We start from the raw sequence: 13,510 nt of genomic DNA on the forward strand, positions 1-13,510 counted from the left end.
CTCTGTGAAAGCCTGAGAGAATGTTTTCTCTTCATGTGACTCTCCTTAGGCACACTCTACATCATCGGTCACTTTCCTCTTTGGCCCCATAATCTCCTTCATCAGAAAATTTGGAACGCTACCAAGTTACATAACATTACAGTACAAGTTCTCATATGTCCCGAGTCTTAATTGACCTTGGAAGGCTAGGGCCAAAATGTTGGCAATATTTTATAATACAGTGTTGCTGCCACTCAATTTTTATTTGAAATTATTTTTTCTAATGCATTTGGTTGTTTCAGGGTCTCACTACACAGCTTGGACTGTTGGTGATCTTCCTGCTTTCAGCCTCCCCAGTGCTGGGATCACAGATGTGTGCCACCATGCCTGGACTCTGACTGGCTCAGCCCACCCTGGAGGCAGGGCTGGCATGGTATGTGGTACCGGAGATCAAACCACAGTCCCTGCGCTTGCCTAAGCTTGCCTGTGCTTAACTGAGCAGGCCCTTTAGTCTGCTGAGCTATCTCACCAGCCCTGTTGCTACTATAGATACCAAGAAATGTGCATTTTCATTTACTTATTTGTTTGTTTATTTTAAGGAGTCATTGTCTCACCATGCTGCTCAAGCTAGCCTCTAAGTCTTGGGCTGTAGAGATCCTCTTGTCCTAACCTCAAGAGTATGTGGACAGCAGATGTATCACTATACCTAGACCAAAAAGGTGCCTTCTTCTAGATCTTTTCCAAGCTGAGGATACTGTGGAATTTAAAAGAGTGACGGCAGGGTGAGACTTCCTTAAGGCAGCCCCATGGTCTACACAAACAGGCTGCTCTGTGCTCTTACTCTTTTACACATTGCAACTGAAGACTTTTATACAAAATAGCCTGCCTGGTAAAGGAGAATTTTGTTAATTGATTTCTGATATCTATCCATAGGGTGGTGGAGAAGCTCACTTCAAGGGGCTCAGAGATGAACAATAGTGAAGAGAATTTGGAAGCCATATCTTTGAAGAATGGTTAAATGAATTGAAGTCATTTCATTTAAAAGAATTATAAAAATTTTTAGGTTTTTCAGCAGTACAGCAGAGAAGTAGAAGTAAAAGAAAAGGCTGGAAAGGCCTTTATTGCCATTGAGCAGGACACTGAGAGGATCGATGGCAGGGAGATGAGGGATCCTCTGAGCTGAGACAGGAAGGCTGAGACTTTATGGACTTTCTGGGGGCAGAGTTTGAGGGGCAGGTTCAATGACAAAGAGGAGCTGATTGGTTCCCTTTGTATGTGTGGGGAAGTTAAAAGGAAGCTGTGTCCAGGGCTGGAGTGGGGAAGAAGGAGGCAGTGGTCTTTGCTAAGATAAGTAGTTGTTTTGGGGATTCAGCCATGTTGGATCAGGCCATGATAATTTAGCAGTGGGGCGGGGGAGATGGCTCAGTGGAACAAGCGCTTCTCTGGCAAGCACAAGGGCCTGAGTTCAATCCCCGGTTCTATTAAAAAAAAAAAAAAAAAAAGTAGCAGCTTGTACTTGGGCTGGAGCCTGTCAAAAATGCTAAGGGAAACAGGCATAATGAAATAACTTCAGTATGCCCATGGATCAGGTCTTAGCACAGTCTTCTTGTTTTTTGTCACTGTATACCTATAAGCCCAGCACCTGGTGCTTTTAGGTCTGCCTTCAGGCCCAGCATTATCCCTGATTCCAGAACCTATGCCATAGCCATTCACCACCTCATAGCAATATCAAAGCTATACTCATCCCCATTTTGCAACTAACATTAGATAAGTGCTTACTATGTATTAAGCAATGTGCCAAGTACATTTCATGCTTCATTATTTAGTCATGAGTGAATATTTTTTTTAAAGTGCCTCCTCTGTGCTATGCAGTCCTGCCCTCAGTGTTTGCAATATATTAGTGAGTGGGACAGACACAAATTCTTGTCCTTTAGAAATTCATTCACTAGTGGGTGGAGACAAGTAATGAGCAATAAACATCATGAAGAAACAAGTTATGTGCATACAAGAAGGTGAAAACTGGGATGGTGAGATAGCTCAGTGGACTAAGCACCTGCCTAGGCAAGCTCAGAGACCAGGGTTCGATCCCCGGCACCACCTGCCACACCAACCCCATCCCTGGGTACACTGAGCCAGCTGCTGAGACCCAGTGTGGTGGCACATGCCTGTAATCCCAGCACAGAGGATGCTGAAGACAGGAGGATTGCTATAAGTTTGAGCTGCATAGTGAAACCCTGTACCAAATACATGAAAAAAAATTTAAAAAGAAGGTAAAAGCTACTGAGAAAGCAATATTTTGCGGAGATTTGGAGCCCATAAGCAAGGTGACTGTGTGGCTGTCGGCAGGAAGAAGCAGTCAACATTGTTGAGGCCTGAAGAAGGTGTCTGCTGAATTCAGGAACAGCAAACAGATCCATGGGGCTAGCTGCTGGGATTGGAGACTGACCCATCAGAGCCTTTTTTTTTTTTTTTTTTTTTTTGCAGTGCTGGGGATTGAACTCAAGATCTTGCTCTTGCCAGGCGCCTTTAGCTATGAGAAAGATTTCCAGCTTTAATTTAGTAAAATGGGGAACCACTGCAGGATTTTGAGCAGAACAGTGTAATATGTGACTTGTCTAAAAAGTGTCACTGATTTGTTTCCAAGAGTGGAAACAAGATAATGAATTAGGAGGCAATGGGGGGCTGGCCAGATAGCTCAGCAGACTAAAGCACTGACTCAGGTTCAATCCCCAGCATGCCATGCTGGCCCTGCCCCAGGGCATGCCAAGATGGGGATTGAGACTGGGCGTGGTGGTGCACACCTATAATCCCAGCTCTTGGGAGGCTGAAAACAGGAGAATCACTATGAGTATGATCTAGTAGTAGACTCTGTAGATCTTGTACTAAGTTAAAAAAAAAATTAGGTGGCAATGGCTCCTATGTGACAATTCTGGAAAGCAATCATTAAGCCTCAAACCCATTGTAATCGTGTAGTCACTGAGATTTTGTCAGACATGGGAATCTATATCTATATATCTATATCTGTATCCCTATATCTATACCCATGCCTATACCTATACCTATATCTATCTATATATGACATTTTTCTGAACATATAGCAACAGGGTGAGCTGGAAGTGTGACTAAAAAGACAAAGCTGAAAACTTACCAAATTTATCGTCAGCTCCACTTTACAGATGAGTAAACTGAGGCATAGCAGTATAACAATTCTAATTATTTAGCAACAGCTGAGATTTGAATGTAGCATTGTCTAGTGCTAACAATTTGGCTTCTTGACTAAAATGCTGTCTGGAATTGGGAGGCTTTGAGCTATTATTGTGAAATTTGACTTTAGATTTCCAAGAAATTGACTGTAGGTCTACTTTCTAGTTAGTTCGTCACTCAAAGTGTAATTTCCCTAAAGGCATTTCCAGGCCTTTATTCTCAGTTCGTGACCCTTTTCCTTTCTCTCACGTCCTTTCCTCAGAATCTCCTACTTCTGATGCTTTCTGCCAACTTTTGAAGTTCCTGACCACTTGGTTCTCCATGACTAGCTTGACTTTCCACCATGTCTTGAGCTCTGCCAAAGGCTTTCCTTTCCCCATTGGAAGGCTTTCACATTCCAGAACCATTTTCTAATATCTCTTTTCCTAGACCTGCTGTAGGTTAACTGACCCTCAACCAATTAAAAAACTAAAAAGTCATGTGATTTTGTGAAAGAAGAACGACATACGTGGTAAGGAGGGCGATTGTGATGCTAAAATTCCTGAGGCATTTTTAAAAAATCATCCTTTTCCTCTTTTTTTTTCAAAGTTTTATTGATAAACAGATAGCAATGAGACAGTTTCAAATCAAATTGGAAGTACAGTTTCAACAAATAATACACTGCATATATTCTTCTTAGTGGTTAATTGCTGTACAAGATGCAGACTTGTGATCCTATTTACAAACACCATTAGAACAAATCATTCTATTCATTAAGAGAATGCAACTATATATCTATCCCAACCACTTTAAATACACAGATACAAAATGGACATTCATAGGTATACCCCATTTTTTCTAAGTTCTGTTATTGAATATTATAGGTGTGTAAACTCAGCAAAATATTCTAAAAGAGTCCAGTAGCCCATAATAGCATTGGGTCTTCTGTTTAACTGGCAATGTCAGAAATTATTGACCTGAGTCCCCCACAGCTCTACATAACAGCATGGCTTTATTTCCTATATTTCGTCTTCCTACTTTTCTACTGGATGGTTAAGACCAAGGTAAAGCAGGACCTATGCAACAAGAGCTGTAGCTTTGGGTCTGAGAAGGTCAGTGAAATGCCCTCAGGATTTGTCCTGAGATCCTGTACCTCAGATTGTAGAACCTTTGTCAGTGTCAGCCATGTGGATGAGTCACGGCCATTGCTTGGCCAATGTGCTCTCTGTGAATGTCTGAGAGAGTGTCTTCTCCCCATGTGACTCTCCTTAGGCACACTCTATGTCATCGATCACTTTCCTCTTTGGCCCCATAATCTTCTTGATCAGAAAATTTGGGACACTACCGAGGTACATGACGTTACAGTACAAGTTCTCATATGTCCTGAGTCTTAATTGACCTCAGAAGACTAGGGCCAAAATGTTGGCTTTCCTTGTAGCCCTCCTTTTTCTCAAATTTTGGTCTGCAAACTTAGGTTGTTAACCATCCAGAAGACAAGCTTATTGTTATTATCAAACGATTTAGGCTATCAAGCTTAACCTCACTATCTCACTGCATTTCAAACATCTTAGGCATAATAAGGAACAGGTATTTTTCATCAAGTATTGATATGTTGAACTTTAAGTCCCTACATAATATGATAAAAAACATTTAAAAATTAGATTATATTTTAAAAATAGGATAAAGAATTCTATGCTTCTCATGTTTGCACATAAGTCCAAAAATCTCACCATATACAACCTTGAAGCAGGACAGTCCCACAATATTCCTTTTCCTGTCTCTTGCTTTCATTCACCACCCCCTTCTTCTTGAACATCCACCTACCCGAGAGACATCTTAGCAGTAACTGGCATGTCATGACAAGCTGCCCATATTCAGAATACCATAATGACAGGCACTCCCAACATGAAACCACTATTACAAATTGCCATCTGCAGTGCAGTAGCTTAGTTCACAGGTATCAGTATATAAAAAATATGGAATGCTTCACGAATTTGCGTGTCATCCTTGCGCAGGGGCCATGCTAATCTTCTCCGTATCGTTCCAATTTTAGTATATGTGCTGCCGAAGCAAGCACCATCCTTTTCCTCTTTATTGTGCTAGAGAAAGATGTGTGACAACAACCAGCCTGGAGGTCTTTTCTTTTCTTTTTTTAAAAAATAATTATATTGAGAAACAAATAACAATGAGACAGTTTCAAAACTGATGAGTAGGAGAGTTTCAATAATTAATACATTGCATATGGTTGTCTTCTTAGTAGTTATTCATAGTACAAGACGCAGACATAATATCCTGTCCACAAACACTAGTAGAATAAATCTTTCTATTTACTGTATTAAGAGAAAGTAGCTGTGTATCTATCCTAACTTTTGAATATACAGATACAAAATGATCCTTTTATATCCCCTTTTTTTGTTTAGTTTTGTTACAGAAGGGTATTCCATTATCATTTTAATATTGTAGGTGCATGAATTCAGCAAATATTCCAATACAGTCTAGTAGTCTGTAATAGGGTTTTCTGGAGGTTTTAAAGAAGGTCAGCTTCTGCTCTTTGCTTAGAGGCATTGGGCCTCAAGAAAGGCTTTCCCATTTTTACTGTCTTCAACCACAACCAACTCAGCATCCTCTTTAATCCCTTTGTACTGATAAGCAAGCTTATAATGGGCTAATGGTATTATCTTAAAGATGAACACCAACATTCCTCTTACAGAGGGTACCATAAATAGCGGAAAGAGAAATATTTGTGCTTAGAGTAGAAGAAGGTTCCTCAATGGCTGGGATGTCCTGTGTCACCCAAGTGTCCAAGGAGGGTGAACTGACAGGATAGACAGGAAATGAAGTTCCTGGAGTGAAGGAGGAAGAGGAGAAAGGGAGTAACAGCGACAGACCCAAGAGGAGCTACATAACACCTTTGAGTTGGAAAGCAGCTGTCAGGGACACTGCAGAATCCTCTCCACATCTGACCACCTCTGTCTACAGGGAATCTGTGTATTCCCTGATTGTTATGACCTTAAGAAAAGACCTGGTTTTAGGTTAAGCAGGGTTGGCAAATCTTTTAGACCTTTCAGTGACAACCCACAGCACACATGCTACAGGTTTGCCACAACTGACTTAGAGTCTTCAGAGGGAAGAGGGATTTGGGGAGACAGAAGCTGTGGAATACTGGTAGCCAGAGAGAGCTGTGAATGCCACTGCCTCACGAAACAAAAGAGAATGAGGAAATCTCACCAGCAGGGAGATTCCTAGCTGTATGACCTCAAATGGATTTAGTCTTTTCCCATCTATATTCTTATATTATTCCATATTTTCCCACCTGAAATGCTTAGTAAAATTCCATAGTTTCTCTGAAAACTAAGTAAATATTTAATGCTAATCAATTTGACTTAATTAATAGTCTATGAGCTTCCCTAGAGTCACACATTTTAGGGATGGTCTTTTTTTTTGTTTTGTTTTTGGCGAAACCAGGGAATTGAACTCCGGCCCTTGCACTTGCCAAGGAAGTGCTTATTCTACTGAGCTATCTCCCCGGCCCCTTAGGGATGGTCTTGACATGAAGAACAATTCAATTAGGAACTCCTACCTGGACTGTGGGTGTAGTTCAGTGATAGAGCACTCATTCAGCATGATAAAGCCCTGGGTTCAAATCCCAGTACTAAAAGATAAAACAACAATCTAGTAGCACTTATTTTCTCTTGTGAATCAAAAGATTGTCACGTGTGATTTTGATGAACTTATAATCAGACAGAATTTAGCATATCCAGGGATTCAAGCACTTCTTATGCAGTAACCAAACAAAATTCAGGAAATTCTGCAACTATTAAGGAACTTAATAAAACCTGTGGTCAGAACAGGCTTACATTAAATGAAATATGCAACTGACTTATTTTCCATTAATTGTAATAGTATATAATGTATCATTTTAACCTTTTGTTGCTTATCATACAACTATTTCCATCCAATATGCATGGCTCTGACTCATAATTTATGGAATTGCCTTAAAGAAATTAAGACTCAGAGAAATTAATGATTTGACCAAGGTCCTACAACTTGGAGATAGTGGAGGTAAGATTTTTTTTATTCAATTATTTTATTATTAGCCAATATTTTAGTTTCCAGCTTCATCTCTTTGAGAAGTTGAGGTGAGGTTTAAATCTAAATCTGACTGGCTAGAAAGTAGTTTCCTGCATCTCTTGGATTGTCTATAAGAAAGGTATGGATTTAATACTACTGTTGTTTAATCAAAATGCAACTTTCTTCTCTCTCTCTGTCTTTTTCTCTGTTTGTTTTTCTTGACAGAGTCTCACTATGTAGTCCACAATAGCCAGGAACTTGCAATCCTTGGAACTTGCAATCCTTCTGCCTCGGCCTCCTGAGTGTGGGGTATTACAGAGGCGTAGCACCATGCCCAACAATTCTCTATCTTGGAATGGATTAGAGATGATTAAAAACAATGCTCTGTGTTTTTTTTGTTTGTTTGTTTGTTTTTTTAATGCTCTGTTTATTTGTAGTAAAAATCAAAGCTAGTAAAACTATATTTATACATATGTGAGCAATTTAACACCATATTTACACAATACCCCTTTGCACTCAGAAAATAGCTTCTTCATAGCATTTCATATTTTAACTCTTCCTATAGCTCTTCAGTGTTCTTTTATGCCAAGCTACTGTAAAATATGTTACTTTGCTGGGGCGTTTTCTGGTTCTTAGGTAAGTTTCCAACAGGTCTAGATATTCTCAGCACAACCTGGGAATTTCCTAGAGGCTAAATAGTGGCATCTGGCCTATGGAAAGTTCCTCTGATTTGGGGTTGCTCAGATATTTGCACGTCCACTCTTTCACTCCTAGTTCAGATATTCTCCCACTGTGACCAACAGTCAATTTTCACACTCATGTGAAAAGCCAAAAACAGGGCAGGCTACTAAAGGCACCAGCAGGGCAGAGGCGTGACTGCTGAGGGGTGATAATCATTTCCCTTGTTATTGCAGCAGACGTGAAAGGTGGGAAGAAAGGAAAGGATAAGAGAAAGATGTAGGCTTACAGCCTTATTTATGAAATTGCTTTTGTTTTAAATGTTTCACTTTGATCTTAACATTGCTCTGTTTTGAGAACTTACTAATATCAAGACAAACCCTGTTATGTAGAAAATCTGGGGAAAAAAATCTTTAAAAGACAGTGTGAATTTATTTGGCTTAAGCCACATCTTATGAAAAAATAGTTAAAAGACTTTCAGTTTAATCAATATTATTTTACTTCTGTGGTAAATTGGTATGTTTTCTTTAATAAATATGGGTATGGAGTCATTTATTTGCCTCTCCTGTACTTTTTAAACATAATAATATCACAGGCAATCCTCTGTGAAAAGAAGGGTTCTTTAGATGAAAAGTGTTCATAAAAGTATGAATTATTATCTTGCCCAAGAGAAGCATTTATACTGAGTAGGAAGCAGTCAGCCCACATGAACCCGTAAAAAAATAATAAAGGTCCACAAATGACTTACGGCCATAAAATAAATATAGATAGATGTGCAGAGAGGAGAAACTTCACTACAACCTGACGTGAAGACTTTGGTAGCCATTTACTCATGCTGTGTATAAATCATTTTGCTGGTTGACTTTTATGATAAGAATAAAATGACAAGGCTCTTGTTCTTGGTGGGCTTGTACTGAAAAATTTTCTATAATAAGGGAATCAAAGCAAAACACCTACTTATGCACAGTAGGAGAGAGTATTTCTAATGGAAAAGATGAGAAAGATTTCAGGAAGATCATATTTGAATTTGAACTTAAATTATGGGTAGGATGTAGACTTAAGGAAAGTAGAAGTAGTAGAAAAATATTTGGATGTAGGTGAAACATACTGTGGAAAGACATCAAGGAACTAAGTGATAGTATGTTTGAAGAAAATATTAGTTACATGAACAGGGTCAGTGAAGCTGGAGATCAATGATGGTACAATATTGAACATTAAATTTTTGTGGACAACAGGGAATGTTATATGTTTGATATAAAAAGGAATACAATTGATCAAAGTTACTGAAGAGGAAGAGAAGAGAGTCCAAGACTGAGGTCTGAGGAACTCCCAAGTTTTCCCAGAAGATGGAAAGGAAAACTACAAGAAATAAAAAAGTAGGAAGAAAACATGAGGTCTAATTAGAATGTAATTTGCCTTCTGAAACCAAGAGGAAGAATGTTTTAGGAATAGTGGTTAATAGAGATATCAGGCATAAAAGGACTAAAAAACTATTAAGTTTATTATGTACAAGTTCTCAGTGTTCTTGGTAAGGTGGGTGATAGGAGAAAAATTAGAGTAGACTAACTTGTGATTGGTGGGTGAGAAAATTAGATTAAGCTTTAGTTTCTTTGTTTTGTTTCTATTCTGTCTGGGTATGTGATAGAGTAGAAATTGGAGAGGGCCAGGAGTTAAACAGAATTATTTCATTTAAATGGGAGCCCTCTCACCCAGAACTACCTGGTGACTGGAAAGGTCTTGTTAGGAGGGCTACTACAAAAGATAGAAGTGAGGTACTTGGTAGTGTCGTGAGGAGAGCTTTTGGATATGGGTGTGAAGTGGGCGGGATGAAGTAGCAGGTATAAATAAAGGAGGAAGAAGCCTCTGTTGGATAAAAATAAAGTGAATTTAGATGAATTTGTCTCATTACTGCTAGTAAGCATATGACGATATTTGTATTAATCTTCTAGGGTTGCTTCAGTTACCACAATTTGGTGACATAAGCAACTAAAACTTCTTTTCTCATGAATCTGTAGGCCACAAGTTCAAGATCAGGGTATGGGTAGGGTTCCTTTCCTCTGAGGTCTCTCCTGGATTATAGGTGGTTGTTCTCCTTCTCTCTGCTTCTGTGTCCTAGTCTCCTTTCAAAGATACCTGTCATGTTGATTTAGGGTTCACCTCTATGACCTCCTTATACCTCAGCTGCCTTTTTTTTTTTATTTATATGTGTGTGGTGTGTGTGTGTGTGTGTGTGTGTGTGTGTGTGTGTGGCCAGCTCAGCCCACCAGGGGGCGGGGCTGGCTAGCATGTGGGCTGGGGGATTGAACCGCGGTCCCTGTGCTTTGCTAAGCTTGTTCTAAGTAGGTGCTTTAGACCACTGAGCCATCTCACCAGCCCCTCAGCTGCCTTTTTAATGACCATATCTTCAAGTGTACCCATATTTTTATATATAGAGTGTTAGGATTTCAATTTGTGAAATTTAATAGACAGAGTTTGGCCTTTAACCGCACCTTCATGTGATGAGTTGCTTTTATCTGTTAATCAGAAGGAGAGGTCATTTTATGGAAAGAATAAAGGGAAAAGGTGGCCAGAGATTTGTGAAAAGTGGAAGTATTTTGAAAGCTGTTTTGTGGAGAGTAGGAGGGTAGGTTGAGCATCGAAATGCAGTAGTTTGCCTTGGTGTGGATGGCCCATTGAAACGGGTGAAAATGAATTTTGATGGGACTTCGCCCAGCAGCAATATACACTTTATACAGGCAGAGAAGAAGCTAATGTTTTTCCAGAGCAAAGCTAATAAAGAACAAGGAATCTCCAGAGTAATGAGAAAGGATGAGGAAGCGAGTGAAGAAAGATGCTGAGCAAGAGAAGAAAGTTGAAGAGGCAACAGACCTGGAGAGCCCAAAAGGCCAAAGAATGGCTGAAGAATGACTGACAGGGCAGCTGTGGAGGGGGCAGCGATAATCACAATAAGGGAAGGCCTAAATGCATTGGGCTACACGTGAGGAATGCCACAAGCAAAGGTCTGTTTACAAGTGGATGCTTTGAATATAAGGAGGTCAAGATCAAAAATAGGTAACGACTGCCGTGCCGGCCCCATCCCCGGGGCGCGCTGAGACAGCGATTGAGACTGGGCGTGGTGATGCGCGCCTGTAATCCCAGTTCTTGAGGGGCTGAAAACAGGAGGATCACTACGAGTCTGATCTGTGTAGTGAGAACCTGTAGACCCTGTACTAAATACATTAAAGAAAGAAAGACAAGAAAGAAAGAAAGAAAGAAAGAAAGAAAGAAAGAAAGAAAGAAAGAAAGTGTTGTAGCTCAAAAATCAGATGACAACGAGGCAAGTCCGAAAGTTAAAATAAACGCTTTATTTTAGCTGGTACCCAGCGGCGGTCTCTATGCAAGGTGCAAAGAGGCGCACCGGGCATTGACAAGGGGTCAGTATTTAAGCTTGAAAACCGCAGAAACAGGGAAGGGGTGGAGAGGAAGAAGTGGCAGGGTCATTAGTTCATTAGGTGGTCTTATTGAGTGGGGTGCTGGAATCAGCAATCATGGGGTACAATGAGTCATTAGTTTATGGGGTGGTCCTGTTGGGTGGAGGTGCTGAGGTCATGCGTTCATTGAGTGGGCCCATTGGGTGGGGGGGCTGAAATCACACAGAGTTCTGCAGGACAAGATAAGGTTTGGGGCACAGATGTCATAAGACTTGGGTCACAAGGGTGAGGAGTTGGGTGGGGTAAGCGCATACAGAACAGGAACTCGGTGAGGTTAGAAGGGCAACAAAATGGAGTCAATTTGACAGGGTATAACAGAAAGGAAGATATCATTAGAATTTGGTTAAAAAGCAGGGGCTAGGTCCAGACAAAGACAAACAGCATTATGGAGACAATGGTGCATACTTGGTAGAGCTTAAGCCTGGGCACCGTTTTAGACAAAGAGATGCGATTGTTACTGAATGGCGTTTTGGACAAGTGATGAGCTTAGTGATTAGGAAACGGGAGATGCAGTGACTGTGGATTCTCATCCTGTTTCAAACATCTTGTTTTCATTTATTCCTTCAACAAATACTGTACTGTACAAAGATTTCACCATCCCAGACCCAGTGCCAGGTACTGGGGACATGAGTGGTACAGGGCTTTCCCTGTGGAAAGCTCTCAGGCTAGTGAGGAGATAACTATACACCGTTGATAAATGTCAAGCTAAAAGCATTTGTGAGGAGCAAAGTGGAAGCTGAGGAGGAGAGGAGCCTGTAAGACCCAAGTTACAAGTTATGTACTGAGCCGTCTTCTGACAGGGTCCCCATATTCACACAGGAAGGTTTCCTCTTCCGGAGGGAGGGCTTGGCTTGTCTGTGGTAGTGCTCAGCCATCACACCATTGATGTAAGAAAAGTGCCTAAGCCACACTTTTGTCTGATATGACAGCTTCCAATATTTCCCCTTTCTCTCTCAGGGATTTTTTTTTTTTTGAGACAGGGTCTTGTTATGTAGGGCAGGCTGGCATTGAACTCACTGTGTAACCCACACTGGCCTGGAACACACATGATCTTCCTGCCTCAGCCTCCCAAGTTGGGATAACAGGCATGGGATACCACACCTGGTTTCTCTTAAGGAATTTATAGTTGAAACCAAATTCCATTCCTGAGCATCTTGGCTTCTTCTCTTTATCTTACTGTAAACTAGAATGTATCAGATTTGAGGAAACTCAGTGACTTTGGTTAGGACCTACACAGCCACAGATACAAAGCTGTACCAATAGAAGTTCTGATTCTATGGGTCTGGGGTAGAACCTAAAGCCTTTCTATTTCTCACAGATTGCCTGTGAACCGATGCTGGGAACAGATTGGGAAGACTTTCCCCACAAGGCCTCACTTCTCAACTCCAAAGTTCTCAGATGCATTAGCTATTGTAGCAACTAGGGATTTTCTGAGGGAGGGGATGCTTTCTGAGTCTTTCATGTCCTGTCACGACCCAAGAGGCTGTAAGTGGGTGCAGGCATCCATTCACATCATTTCCTAGCAGTGAGCAACCCGAGGAGGATGTGGCATTTGAACTGAGCCCGAAAGGATCAATAGAAGCTCAGCATAGCAATGAAAGGGATTCCCAGGATGTAAAAAAAAAAATATGAAGGAACCTTTATTTGGTCCACTAGAGGATCATGGGATGCAGAGGCCAAGATTCTCTATGACTCCAGGAGTGAATGGAAGAAATACGTTGGAAGAGAGAAGGTTGTGTAGGGAAGGGTTGCCTGGCCTTTTATGGAATTTTGAATTTCATACAGAAGATATTTTTTAAATAGAGGTAACTTTTAAAAACACTATGTGATGTGTGTGTGTGTGTGTGTGTGTGTGTGTGTGTGTGTGTGTGTGTGTGTAGGTTGGCCTGGGGGATTCAACCCACAGCCTTATTCATGACAGGCATGCAGCATACCATTGAGATATATTCCCCACTACAAAACACTAGAAAAATAGTAAAAATAAAGAGTCCTTATGAAAAACATGCCTTTTTTTTTTTTTTTTTTTTTTCCGAATGCCTTCAGGGCAGGTTTGGCTGGCTTGAGTTGTGGGGATCGAACCACAGCAACCTGAGCCTGACTGCTTTGTTGAAGCAGTCACTTAAAGAACT

The 13,510-nt window shown here is 40.7% G+C and overlaps 1 non-coding gene across 1 annotated transcript; it reads right to left on the reverse strand.

Moving 5' to 3' along the window:
- Positions 1-5,132: 5,132 nt before the first annotated feature.
- On the reverse strand, positions 5,133-5,239 carry LOC111812736. The gene has a single exon (XR_002818154.1). It is a non-coding gene; the product is annotated as a U6 spliceosomal RNA (small nuclear RNA).
- Positions 5,240-13,510: the final 8,271 nt, after the last annotated feature.

Source organism: Octodon degus, unplaced genomic scaffold, assembly GCF_000260255.1.
Source record: "Octodon degus isolate 3935 unplaced genomic scaffold, OctDeg1.0 scaffold00139, whole genome shotgun sequence".
NCBI lineage: Eukaryota > Metazoa > Chordata > Mammalia > Rodentia > Octodontidae > Octodon > Octodon degus.